Here is a 12,899-nt window from a genome sequence, read left to right on the forward strand (position 1 = left end):
GGGCCCCCTAGCCCCAGAGACCACCACCCCCGGGGCTATAAAATAAATGGTTGGGGGGCTCCAAGGCCCCCCCTGCAAAATTATTAGTGGTGAGGGGGCCTCAACAACCCCCAAGCCCCGGGGACCACCACCCCCGGGGGTTTATGAATTGTGGGAGGGGGCTGCGTGGCCCACTCCTGGAGCCCTCGAGGGCCCTGGGGACCGACACCCCCCAGGGCAGGCTCCTGCAGTATCCCGGGGTGCCTACCCCGGGACACTGCTGTTGCTATGAGAGGGCGGGAGTCTCACGGCTCCCGCCCTCCCATAGCAAACTTGGTTTGGATTTTGAAAGATAGAGCAGGGAAATCTGTTCTCTCTTTCAAAATCCTAACCAGATTGCATGGGGAGCTGCATGTTAGCAGCTCCCCATTTGGAAAAGCAATGCCGGCTCCCGAAGGACGCGGGGAGCTGGCGGGACCATGGGAGCATTGGGGCTACCTCCACGGTCCTCAATGTTTTTTATAAGCCCCGGGGAATGGGATCCCCGGGGATATTAGAAATTACTGATAGGGTCTTTTTTTTTACAGTAAAATTAGGAGTTGCGCACCCAGCGCGGCGTTCAGTGCGGCCCCCTGGTGTGATAGCATTGGATGCATGACTCATAATCTGTAGCGTGCGTGACTCAAGCGCATTTGGTGCACTACTCTGACGCATTGGGTGCGCGACTCCAATCAAAAAATCACAATTGTTTTTTAGATATACATTAAGCTTTTGTGTTAAGTTCTTAGGTGGCTCTAAAAAGAGCCACTGTGTTTATCCAGAGATTTTGGTACCTACAAGTAAGTACCTATGCAGAGTCTAAAGTTCAAGAAGAAGACTCTGTTACCCTCGTCTGTAAAATGTATACCATCTCTCCTATAGATGCCATGCATATTGAAATGTAGATTGTTGTGGTAAATGGACCCAATCCTAGCTTTCTCAATCTGTGGACAAAATTGATTGGACCAGTTCCATTTCTGCCTTTGGCATCTGTTAGAATAGACAAAGGCAGTTTGGGGGAAAAGTGACATCAATTCTCCAAAGGTGTACATCATAAGCATTTCCAGACCTACCCCAGTCAAAGTGCCTAGGTCATTGCCACCATAGTGCACAATTATGAGGTCGGGGTGTTGGAGATGCAAAAAGGATTTAACCAATGGCATCAATTGGTGCCACTTTAATCCTATCTGTCCAATCCATTTAATGTCTACATTTGGTAAACATAGGCCTTTGTCTATGTTTCTGTTTTCTGCATACCCTTGGCTCCAGAAAATATAGCTGTGTCCCACAATCCACACTCTAAGCATCTTGAAGGGAGGTCTGGATGCACTCAGATGGTCTTTGTAAATTAAATGGGAGTTTGATAAGTAAGATTTTTCTAAAATGGTGGATAAGATGCAGGTTTGAAAAAAGAAAAGAAATGATTGGTTGTTTGACAACATTCTACACTGAACACTACGGTGCATGTTTCTGTTTTTTAAAAGCATGATTGTTATTGGTTAACAAAAAATGATTGAAAGGGAGATTAGATAGAATAAGCTGATATGTTGAGAAGTCAAGCACACTTGCTGTTTTGATTAGCAACATTGTGTGGTGAACTTGTGACCTGTGTGCTCAGTTAAGTGTTTCATGAACTGTTTCTATGGTCACAGGTAGAGAGCAGATTGGGGATAGGGTTCTAATTTGTCACTTGGAAAGGGCTAAAATGTGTAAACAATAGAAATGTGTGTTTGCTTTGAATTAATGTGGGAAACAATGTGATTTGATGTTTACATGTATATGTGCTGAAAATGAGAGGGAAACTTTGCCATTCTTTGGTTTTGCTGACAGCTGCACAGTACAGAGATTCTGTAAAAGAAAATCTGGTGTGTGACTGACATACTTCTTAATCTACAAAACAATTTGAAAGGTGAGTTATTAATTTGTGAGGGGTTGTATGTAGTGTGTTTGTTTTTAATAATATTAATGTGTGTCTCCTGCTAAAGTGAAGGGAGTACTTTTTTGTCTAGAATCTTTTTGTGAGTGTGTCTGCATTTCGAAACCATTCTGAGAAAAGCATTTGTGTATTTCATGTGTTTGCAGACAGATAACTGTTTACAAATCTGTGTTGTTTTATTATTTTGGTACAATTAGAAAGCATAGTGACTCTTTAAGTAGCATGTATTAATCCTTTCAGTAAAGTGCAAGGGATACTGTTATTTGTCTAGAATCACACTGTGAGTCAGTGTGCATTTGGGAAAATTGATAGAGGATCATTTTGCTTGCTTGATGTGTTTGCAGACACATATACGTACATGTACTCATGCAGTGAGCCATGCTTTAGAACATGCAGTGCTTCAAACGCCTAAGGACTATGCATGCAGTAGTCTAACCACCTTCACACTTGTATTTCAGGCCTACAATTCCCCAGGTACTATCCAGACACTCAGGGCAACACCCTGTGACTGCTCTTGTAAACCCATAGTGACTGTTGCAGTAGCATGTAGTAATCCTTTCAGTGAAGTGCAAGGGATACTGTTATTTATCTAGAATCACACTGTGAGTCAGTGTGCATTTGGGAAAATTGAGAGAGAATAATTTCATTGCTTGATATGTTTGCAGACAAATAAGTACATGAACTCATGCAGTGAGCCAGGCTTTAGGGTATGCAGTGCTTAAAACTCCTATGCACTATGCATGTAGTAGTCTAACTACCTTCAAACTTGTGTTTCAGGCCTACAATTCCCCGGTTAGTATCCATACACTCCAGAAAACACTCTGTGAGTGCTCTTGCAGTCCCTAAGGTGACTCTTTCAGTAGCAAGTAGTAATCCTTTTAGTAAAGTGCAAGAGATACTGTTATTTGTCTAGAATCACACTGTGAGTCAGTGTGCATTTGGGCAAATTGAGAGACAATCATTTGCTTGCTTGATATGTTTGCAGACACATACATACATGTACTCATGCAGTGAGCCAGGCTTTAGAACATGCAGTGCTTCAAACGCCTAAGGACTATGCATGTAGTAGTCTAACCACTTGTATTTCAGGCCTACAATTCCCCAGTTACTATCCATACACTCTGGGAAACACTCTGTGACTGCTCTTGCAAACCCATAGTGACTTTTTCAGTAGCATGTAGTAATCCTTTCAGTGAAGTGCAAGGGATACTGTTATTTGTCTAGAATCACACTGTGAGTCAGTGTGCATTTGGCAAAATTGATAGAGAATCATTTTGTTGCTTGATGTGTTTGCAGGCAAATAAGTACATGAACTCATGCAGTGAGCCAGGCTTTAGGGTACGCAGTGCTTAAAACTCCTATGCACTATACATGTAGTAGTCTAACTACCTTCAAACTTGTGTTTCAGGCCTAAAATTCCCCAGTTAGTATCTACACACTCCAGCAACCACCCTGTGACTGATCTTGCAATGTCATAGTGACTTATTCAGTATCATGTACTAATCCTTTCAGTGAAGTGCAAGGGATACTGTTATTTGTCTAGAATCACACTGTGAGTCAATGTGCATTTGGGAAAATTGAGAGAGAATCATTTGGTTGCTTGCAGTGTTTGCAGACAAATAAGTGCTTGAAACTCCCATGCACTATGCATGTAGTAGTCTAACCACCTTCAAACTCGTGTTTCAGGCCTACGATTCCCCAGTTAGTATCCATACACTCCAGCAAATACCCTGTGAGTGATCTTGCAATCCCATAGCGACTCTTTCAGTATCATGTAGTAATCCATTCACTCACTGACTCTCCTTATATTACTGTATAGTAATAGAAAAGTATACTTTATAAAGTTATTAATAGATATTTATTTTATAATTATTTTTTTACAGATACTGCTTATCATCATTAAAATTAAGTTGTCATGCCGGATAAAGTAAGAAAAAGAGAAGGGCAGAGAAAGGACAGTTACTTGAAGAAAACTCAACCAAATATATTGGATGACCAACATAATGTGGCTAAAAAGACTAAATCTTCTGGCGAGAGCACAAAGTAATTTATAAAAAATGTTTGTAGGGTAAGACAGAATGTACAGAATGCTGAAACCATTGAAAGTGGTTCAAGTAGAAAAAATATTCAAATAAATAGCAAACGAAAAAAAAGCAAATGAAAAGTCAAAGGTAACGATCTATGGTAAAAGAAAACAAAATCAGTATAAAGAAAAACCAATCAATTTAATGAAGGCCAAAAGTAGGAGGAAAAGAATAATTAACAGAACTAATTTTTGTGATTTTTCTTAGGGGAATGGAAACACAGTTCACGTTCTGAGCCTTTCTTTAATGAAGAGAGTTATTTTCGGACCAATGATTTGTTGCATGCAGGTAACACCAGTGGTCGAGCGTATGAGGTTAGAAATGGTTGTCCAATTAACAAAGAAAAAATGGTTCCCAGAAATGCCGAATAAGTGATAGCTGATGAAGTTCTTGGCAGATGTCCTAAAGACCCTGTGTTTACTTCGGATTGCAGTAGTATTTGTAGTGTACAACAACAATCTATTGATAATTTACGCAATTTCTTACGAACATATACTAATAAAAGTGTTAAAGAAAAGATTAAGATGTTGTAAGGCCTAGACCCTTGTACAGTAAGAAAAAATACTGGTTTGCAAGGTCACGCTCTGGCTTGTCTTTCTAGGAAAGTTTGTATTTCACCCCTTTTAGGATGTTGGTTGTTCATCATACTCAAACGCGGAAGTTAGTCAGAAGATTGTATTATGCAAAAAGTCCAGCACTAAAGTTAAATGAATTGAACAGTGCTCTTTTGCATGGGTCAGTTTCAGATGTGAAGAAGATTTGTGATGACATTGAGTTTTGTTACTTTGGTCCTGAACAAGAGAGTGCCGAAACTCGGACATTAATAGAAGAAAATGTTGGAGATAATGTTGAACATAGTTGTACAAAATTTTTTGAAGGTGAACTTACAAAGTTTAAGGTGATTTCAGGTGAAAGGCCAAATTTTTCTTGTATTTGTTGTCGAACTCACTATAAAAATCAAACTAGCAGTGTTGATCTGTATTTAAAAAGTGAAAAAGAAAATAATGAGTGGAAGGAATTTGCAACTTATTTGGTGGTAGAGAATTGTTTTGATTTAGGTTCTGATCAGCGTATTTGTAAATATTGTTATAACAAATTAGATGAGAATAAAATGCCCGCTAGAGCTGTGCATAATAATTTAGAGTTATTTGCTAAGCCTCCAGAATTGATAGATTTAAACACCTATGACTCTATTCTCATTCAATGTGTGCACCCATTTCAGGCCATTGCTTGTATGGAGCTTAAAACAGGTAAATTGCCTCCTTCAGATTCACTGTTAGATGTAAAGAAAAATATTGAAACTATTGGTGTAAAGAGTGTAGAAAGTGAACCATTAGTTATTCTTGTTAATGGTGTGCCGACTAAGAATAAGAAAATCTGGCAGGAGTTAGTGAATGTTAGGAAAGTACAGAGGGCAACTTTGTATTTAATAAAAAACAATACATACTATACAAATGTTTATATGGGAGAAGAAGAAATACTTTTAACAGAAGATACTGAAACGTTGACAAATTGAAAAAGTGTTCAATTTAAGATGTGAAGAAATCTATGAACATTACAGTGTGCATCCACTTCATTCAATAGAAGTGATGGGGAACACTATTGAGTTGTTCCAAATGAAAAAAGCAAAAGGAAGTCCCATGAGTGTATGGGAAGGGAGCTTGGAAGCTTGTTGTTTTCCGCAGTTGTTCCCAACTGGAAAAGGAGATGATATGGTCAACGTCCTGTGCAGATTCCTGCATCTGAATATCGGACAACAAGATTATATGCAGAAGATCCAAGATTCGACAATGTATCCTTTATATATTTCATCTTTTGTTTGAAAGAGACTTGTCTGGACTTTCATATGCAGTCAATCACATTTTAAAAAGTGGAATACATCTGCAAAATGTATCTGCAAAACATTTTATGGATAAAGTGCACCATAGAGATGATCAGCATGGAACTAATGAATATTGGTACCATCATCATGGAGAACTGAAATGTATGCTACGGAACTTAGGAACTCCTACATGGTTCCTTACCCTAAGCTGTGCTGAGTAGGCTTGGGATGATTTACTTGAATTTCTTCGAGAGGCAAATTCCAATATAAAAAATATTGAATACAAGACACCTGAGGAATTGTGCTCTTTGGATCCTGTTAATGTATGCAGGAATTTCAATCATAGATTTGAAGCTATGATGTCTTTTAATCGCAATTAAAAAAATCCTCCTCTTGGAGAAGTTGTGGATTTCTTTTGGAGAAAGGAGTATCAAGCAAGAGGTGCTCCTCATATACATATGCTGTTATGGATCAAGGACGCCCCCGAATTTGGAACAGATGCGGATGATACTGTTTTGTCTTTTATTGAACAATATGCCACATGTGCTGTACCCAAAAGCAGAGAAGAAAACAACATAAGAGAACAAGTCTTACAATTCCAAAGCCACCGATGTGTAAAATACTGTTGATGAACGTACAAATGTAAGGATAAGTTCTACACCAAATGTCGTTTTGCATTTCCACGTCCTGTAATATCCAAAGGAAGAGAGAACAGTTTTATGTCATCTTTGTGACATACCATCACAAGAAAGTCTCCAAAAAATACCTACAACTTAAGAAGAAATGAAGAGTCAAAATACATAAATGACTTCAACCCAGTTATTCTGTCCATGTGGAATGCTAACATGGATATTCAGTATGTTGCGGACAATTCCATTGCTGTTGCTCGATATGTAACGTCCTATATTACAAAATCAGAAAAGACGGAATTGAAGGAAATGTAGGAGGAGAATTCTCACGAAAAGACTCTAAGTAAGAAATTATACAGTTTCAGTTTGAAGATGTTATCGCATCGAGAAATCGGAGCATATGAATGCTCAGATCGGTTATCATCTGCAAGTCTATACTCCAAATGTGGAAGAATCGTTTGGGTGAGTCTAGGTCTTGCAGCAATGCGAAATCGGGTACTGAAATCTGTTCAGGAAATTGAATATTTAGCAGATATTTTGAAAACAAATATGTTGGACACATATTACCCAAACAGAAGTCATCATCTTGAGAACATGTGCTGCAAAACTATACTTCTAAACGGAATACTACAGAGAACATCAATGATGGAAAATATGGAGCCACAGGAAGCTGAGTTGCGACACTGCTGATAAAAGGTAATTTTACTATTTAGTTATGTTATGTTATGTTATGTTATGTTATATTTTATTTCTATAGCGCACGGCTACTCAGAAAGAGTGTCCCGGCGCTTTATTAGGCAGCTCAGTGTAAAAAACATAACACCATAAAACAGAGACAAACAAGGAAAAGAAAGACATCCTAAAGGTTAAAAAGCCAGGTCTTTAGGCTCTTCCTAAACAGGAGCAAATTAGGTGTGCGCCGCAAGGCCAGAGGCAAGGTGTTCCACAACTGAGGGGCCCTTAAACCAAAGGAGCGACCCCCGGTACGGGCCTTCCTCACTCGGGGGACCACGGCCAAAAACAAAGATTCCGACCGCAGAGATCGCACCGGGCGATGAAAGACGAGCCTGCGCTGTAAGTACCTTGCTCCCGAGCCAAAAAGCGCTTTGTGAGCCAGGGTCAACGCTTTAAACATAATCCGCTTCCGGATGGGCAGCCAGTGAAGCGACTGCACCAACCCGGATGCTCTCACTCGCTTATGGAGGCCGAAAATGGCGCGAGCCGCAGAGTTCTGCACAACCTGCAGCCGCTGAACAAGATAGTCTGGAAGACCTAAATAAAGGACGTTGGCATAGTCCAGTCTGGAGCCAATTAAGGCTTGCACAGTAATCTTTCTATGCTCCTCTGTGAGCAAAGGTAGGAACTTCCGGAGCATCTTCAGAATGCCAAAGCATGTGCCCGTCAAACCAAGAATATGTGATCTCAGCGTCAGATTATTATCAATCTTTACTCCCAGATTTTTTGCCACCTGGGATGCCTGAGCAGGGGGACACATATCCATTGGCCACCAGGCCCGCCAGTCAGGGTCCGAGGCACAGCCAAAGAACAGTACCTCCGATTTGTTGGAATTAGCTTTGAGGCTGTTCCGCTGAAACCAGTTGAAGACCATCCCCAAGCAGCCCCGAATGCTGTCTCCATCAAAAGCCTGATCTTTCCTAGTCCTTTTGCAACTGTTCAAACCATGGCGTTCAGAACTGGAATTACTTGGAGATTTCCAGAGCTATGAAGATTCCTTTAATGCTTGTAAAGATGCATACAATGCAGTGTTTTTGCAAATTATGTGAAAATATTGAACAATGACATTGATCAAGAAGCTACAATTGCAGCTGACATTGCTAGAGACAGTTCTCAAGCCAGTCAAAGTTCTGCTGCGCTGTGTCAAGATCCATTAGGGCAACCAATTGTTGAAAATGAAGCAGCAATCGCTATGAATGAGGTGGAAACTAAGCATGGGTGAATTTTGCGAATCTGGCGTTCGCAAATTTTGCGAATGTGCGAACTCGCAATCCGCAAAATCCGCGAATTCTCGCGAATTTGCGGATTTTTTTTTGTGTTCGCAAGGGTTTTTGCCAGTTTGCGAGGGTTTGGTACCAGTTCGCAATCGCAAACTTACTTGTCGACTCGCAACGGTCGCCACTATGTTGTTTCTACGCCTGGTTCATCATCACAGGTTCCCAGCACCCTCTGTTTCACCACTGCCACCCTCTGTTTCACCCATGCCACCCTCTGTTACATCAATGCCACCCTCTGGTTCATCATCACTGTAGATTATGGGAGGGAAAAGCAAGCAAAACCTGCCCTGCTTCAACTGACATGAATTAATTTGGGGTTAGTTTATTAATGTGTCACTGTTTTAAAATTCCAAGTCTGGCACCTGCTTCCTTATCAGTAATTTGCTTCCTGTTGCAGTGCAATTTTTTTTTCCAGGACCTTTGTGGCCTACTTGTAGCTATTCTATGAGCCTGCTGTGAGGGTCAGAGCAGGGTCGTACAATTGTTGCAACTAGCAACTGAACTCTGGAGGGGCCCCAGTCAGGAAGCACTACAGGGAATGGTTACTAATGATGAGTTTGAACTCTTGCACCTGCCGAGTGCTTTCAGTTTTGCAAAACTCGTTTTTCTGCAATTTCGCAGGATTAGCGGGGCGCGAACACGCGCGAGATCGGATTCAGAAGCCGCGAATTTGTGCGAATATGCGATTTGTTTTTTTGCGGCATGTTAGTTCGCAAGGTTTTGTGCGTTTTCGCGAGCCGCTTGTAGCGCAAGGCGCGAACTTACCCTCGCGGTCATTCAAGGGCGCGGCCATCTTATTTGCATGACGTATTTCCGTTTCCGGGCGCGAAGTGTAATCTCGCAAAGTGTGCGGCTCGCCAGTACAATTTTGCGAGTGTTCGCGAGGAAAGTCTCGCGCGAACTTACCCGCGCGGTCGTGAACGGGCGCGGCCATCTTGTTTCTCATTCATTGCTATGGTTCTGGGCATGCTTTTTGTATCTTCTCTAAATCTCTGCCATCCTTTGCTTGTTTGAAGTTTTTTTTAATCTATTTTACTTATTATCTATTCCTCTATTTTTCTAGCCCTATATTTTTGTGTTTACTGCTACTTTTGGTTAATTTTAAACTACTTTTTTAAACTCTTTTCTTTTCTTCTCTTCCCTATTCTATTTTCCTTATTCCTTTACGCCCAGACCATGGTGAAGGGAGCCGGGAAGCATCCCGAGAAGGGGAAGGGTCCCGCACCCCGTGCCTGGCTCCCGTGCGGGCGTTTGAGGGGGGAGAAGGTCGTACCCAGGGAGATCTTTAGCCCGGAGGAGGTGGCCGCACTCATTTTTTATGTTCAGCGCTGCCTCCCCAGGACCATCATGGCAGGCGGCAGGATCGGTGTCGGGTACGGGATCCGGGAGCGCCGGAAGCGGTGGGAGAAGGTGTGCCGGGCCATGTACCACCACTCTCGGGTCTGGCGCACCTACAACCAGGCCACCCACCGCTGGACGGATGTCCTGACCCGTGAACGAGATCTGCTCGACCTGCTTGGCCGTGAAATCCCCGGGCTTGGTGAGTAGTAGTAGCTATTTCTTTACTACTCTGTTTTCTCCTGCTGTGTTATTATATTGCAAATTTTTGTTTTTTACCAAGAGCAATAATGCTGCTCATTACATTGTAGGTAAATTTTATTTCAAAATCTTCTGTGCATTTCAGGTGCACTGCTCTCCTTCTCAGTAGTGTTGCTACTATGCTTATTTGTTTTCGATTTTGTGTTCCTTTCATTGGCCTGTGAAATTATGTATGAGTGTAGTTTAAAGAACTGCGTAATGCTACACACTAAGGTTCAGATTTTTAATTACAGCGCATCCCTGCAAAGTAGCAGGGATGCGCCAGTAATTGTGCGCCACGCCACCATCACCCATGGTGCGCCATATTTACAATGCGGCGCACCATGGGCCCAAAACGTCACCAAAGCGTTACGCATCTGTGCCGTAAAGGCTGGATGGCGCAGCTCCATCAATGCTCTGGGGTGCCCTATCTCCCCAATGCTGCGTCAAGCCATACGTCTGCTTTAAGCAGGCGCAGGGTTTGAGTCATGCATCATTGTCGTTAAAGTGAGTGATTGAAAACTTGTAGATTTCCCTCAGCCACTTTTAGGATGCGCTCCTGCGCAGGAACGCCCTCCCTTGCGCCGGAACGCCCCCTGATGGCGCAGGGCTTTACAACGTGATGCATCTCCCATATGCGTCACGTTGTTAATATACGCCGCACCATTGCGCCTCTTTTGTGCTGCCGCTGCGTCACAAAAGTCACGCAACAATGGAGCAAAAGAGCCGCAAGGGGCTTCTAAATCAGCCCCTACAGACTCAAGTCCAGTCCATCCTTTGTACACATGGCGATAAGAAGAAATAGTGGTGGTGGATTGATAGTTTGAGTATTTTAATGACTGGTTAATGTAGTAGGAAACTTTAGTGTTGTCGCTGATCTGCAATCACGATGGACTTTGGCTGTCACTTCGCGTGCTGCGGACTGCTGCCTGCCAATCCTAGGCAAACTTTTTTTGGTACTTTGTTTAGTGAGTTACATGAGAAGTTTCCAATTCGACGGTCCGCAAACCAAGCAATACTAATAACGTAGTAGACCACATGAGATTGGTCAATAACATATCCAGTGGAATAGTTGTCTATTTGCTATTTCGCCAAAATATTTTGTTAGTTCTTTTGAAATGTTTGATTTGGTTGACAAATATCATCCATGTTTTCTGGTCTTTCTTTCTTTCATGTTGTACATCAGCTCCCCCCAGGGGCAAGAGGACACAGGAGGTGGAGGCTGCTGTTCGCCAGGATGCAGGCCAGGATCTGGCAGGCGAGGGCTCCTTTGCTGGCCCCGGTAAGTTTTAATTTTAATATAGAGTACCTATTATTTCCTAGATGTTCCTCATTCTATTTTTTCTAAATCATCTTTGATCTTCTTGTAGACTTTATCTAAATTCTTATTCTGCCTCGACTATGACTCCCTGTGGTAGTACTAGATTATTCTTATTAGTCTGTCTGTGTAGCTAACTAAGATTGCACATTTGGCAATTCCATTGGACTCCCATTCTAGTCAGCAATAGCTCTATGCACTGAGTGCAGTCCTCTGGGATTGTCCATAATGTCTTTTCAAGTCTTCTAAATGTTTATACTTTGACAATTGCCAACAACAAAAAGGTGAATGACCACCAAGAAAGAATAAGATACTACTTTACTTTTGGTTTGGATAGGAGGACAATCCATTCTACTCCTGTTGCAGGGACAAATCTGCACAAACAGAACTATGGACACTAAATAATGCATTGCTTAGCTTATCAATTATAATAGGTGCTGTTAGACTTTCCACATACCTCAGTGATAACAGACTTTGTAGTTGAACCCCCAATCTCCTTACTGACTAGATAGTGTGGCAGAGTCATTTAGCTCCCAATGTCACGGGTGATTGATCCCCAATGATGTCAGAGGCACGGACTCATGCTTGCAAAAATTGCAAAACCTTTAGCTCATCCACTCTAGTCTGGAGGACCAAAAACCACAGTCTATTTAAGTTTAAAAGCTTTATTAAAAGTAAACACATTTATTAAAATCAAGTTTGTCATAAAAGTAAACGTTTAACTGAAAATGGAAAAGTGCTTAGTGCTGACGATTAATTGGACACATTTCTTGTGGTCGAGCCGAGCTCTCACCTGGTTTGAACTTGATCCTGCTCGTGTTCTTAGAAGTCAAGCTTCTGTCTGTTAGGAGAAAAAGTGGTGCGTGTTAAAAATAAAAAGCAAGCATTCATCAGTTGTGCCAAAAAGTGCAGCAAGACAACAGCCTTCCCTGGAAAACGGGACATTTTTAGTTTAGAGTAGACAGTCACAAAATATTAAATTGTATACAGTTTTTTTCACATTTCTTTCTTCCTCCTAGACCAAACATTATATAGTAGTGAGTGGTGTATTCTAACATTATTAAATGTACTTTGTAGGTGGAACATCTGGAGGCGGGGCCAGCACGGAGGTGGTGGCGGCATTGGACGAGGACAAATCTGGGGAGGAGGCGGTGCAAGTGCCAGACGATTCTGTGAGGGATAACACGGTGGTGGCGGGCAGAGGTAAGCTATATATTCCTTACTTATTGAGATTGAAGACTGCAGAGTGTGCTTTCTGCACGGGTGTATTATAAATAAACCAGGTAGTAGCCTCCTCTAAATGTACTTCGACTTAGCTGTGAAGTTTTTGGCGAGAAGAATCCCAATCAGATCTGAGATGAACTTGATGGATGGGATGAACGAAAAGCGAAAGGGTGTAAGTAAGTGTGGAAGGACGAGAAATGTAATGATGACTGGCAAAGAAGAATGATATGTGTTTGCTTGGTCCCGGAGGTGGCTGGGAAGGAAAGAATATGGTATGG

The sequence above is a fragment of the Lissotriton vulgaris genome, chromosome 2_1 (genome assembly GCF_964263255.1).
Source record: "Lissotriton vulgaris chromosome 2_1, aLisVul1.2, whole genome shotgun sequence".
Classification (NCBI taxonomy): domain Eukaryota; kingdom Metazoa; phylum Chordata; class Amphibia; order Caudata; family Salamandridae; genus Lissotriton; species Lissotriton vulgaris.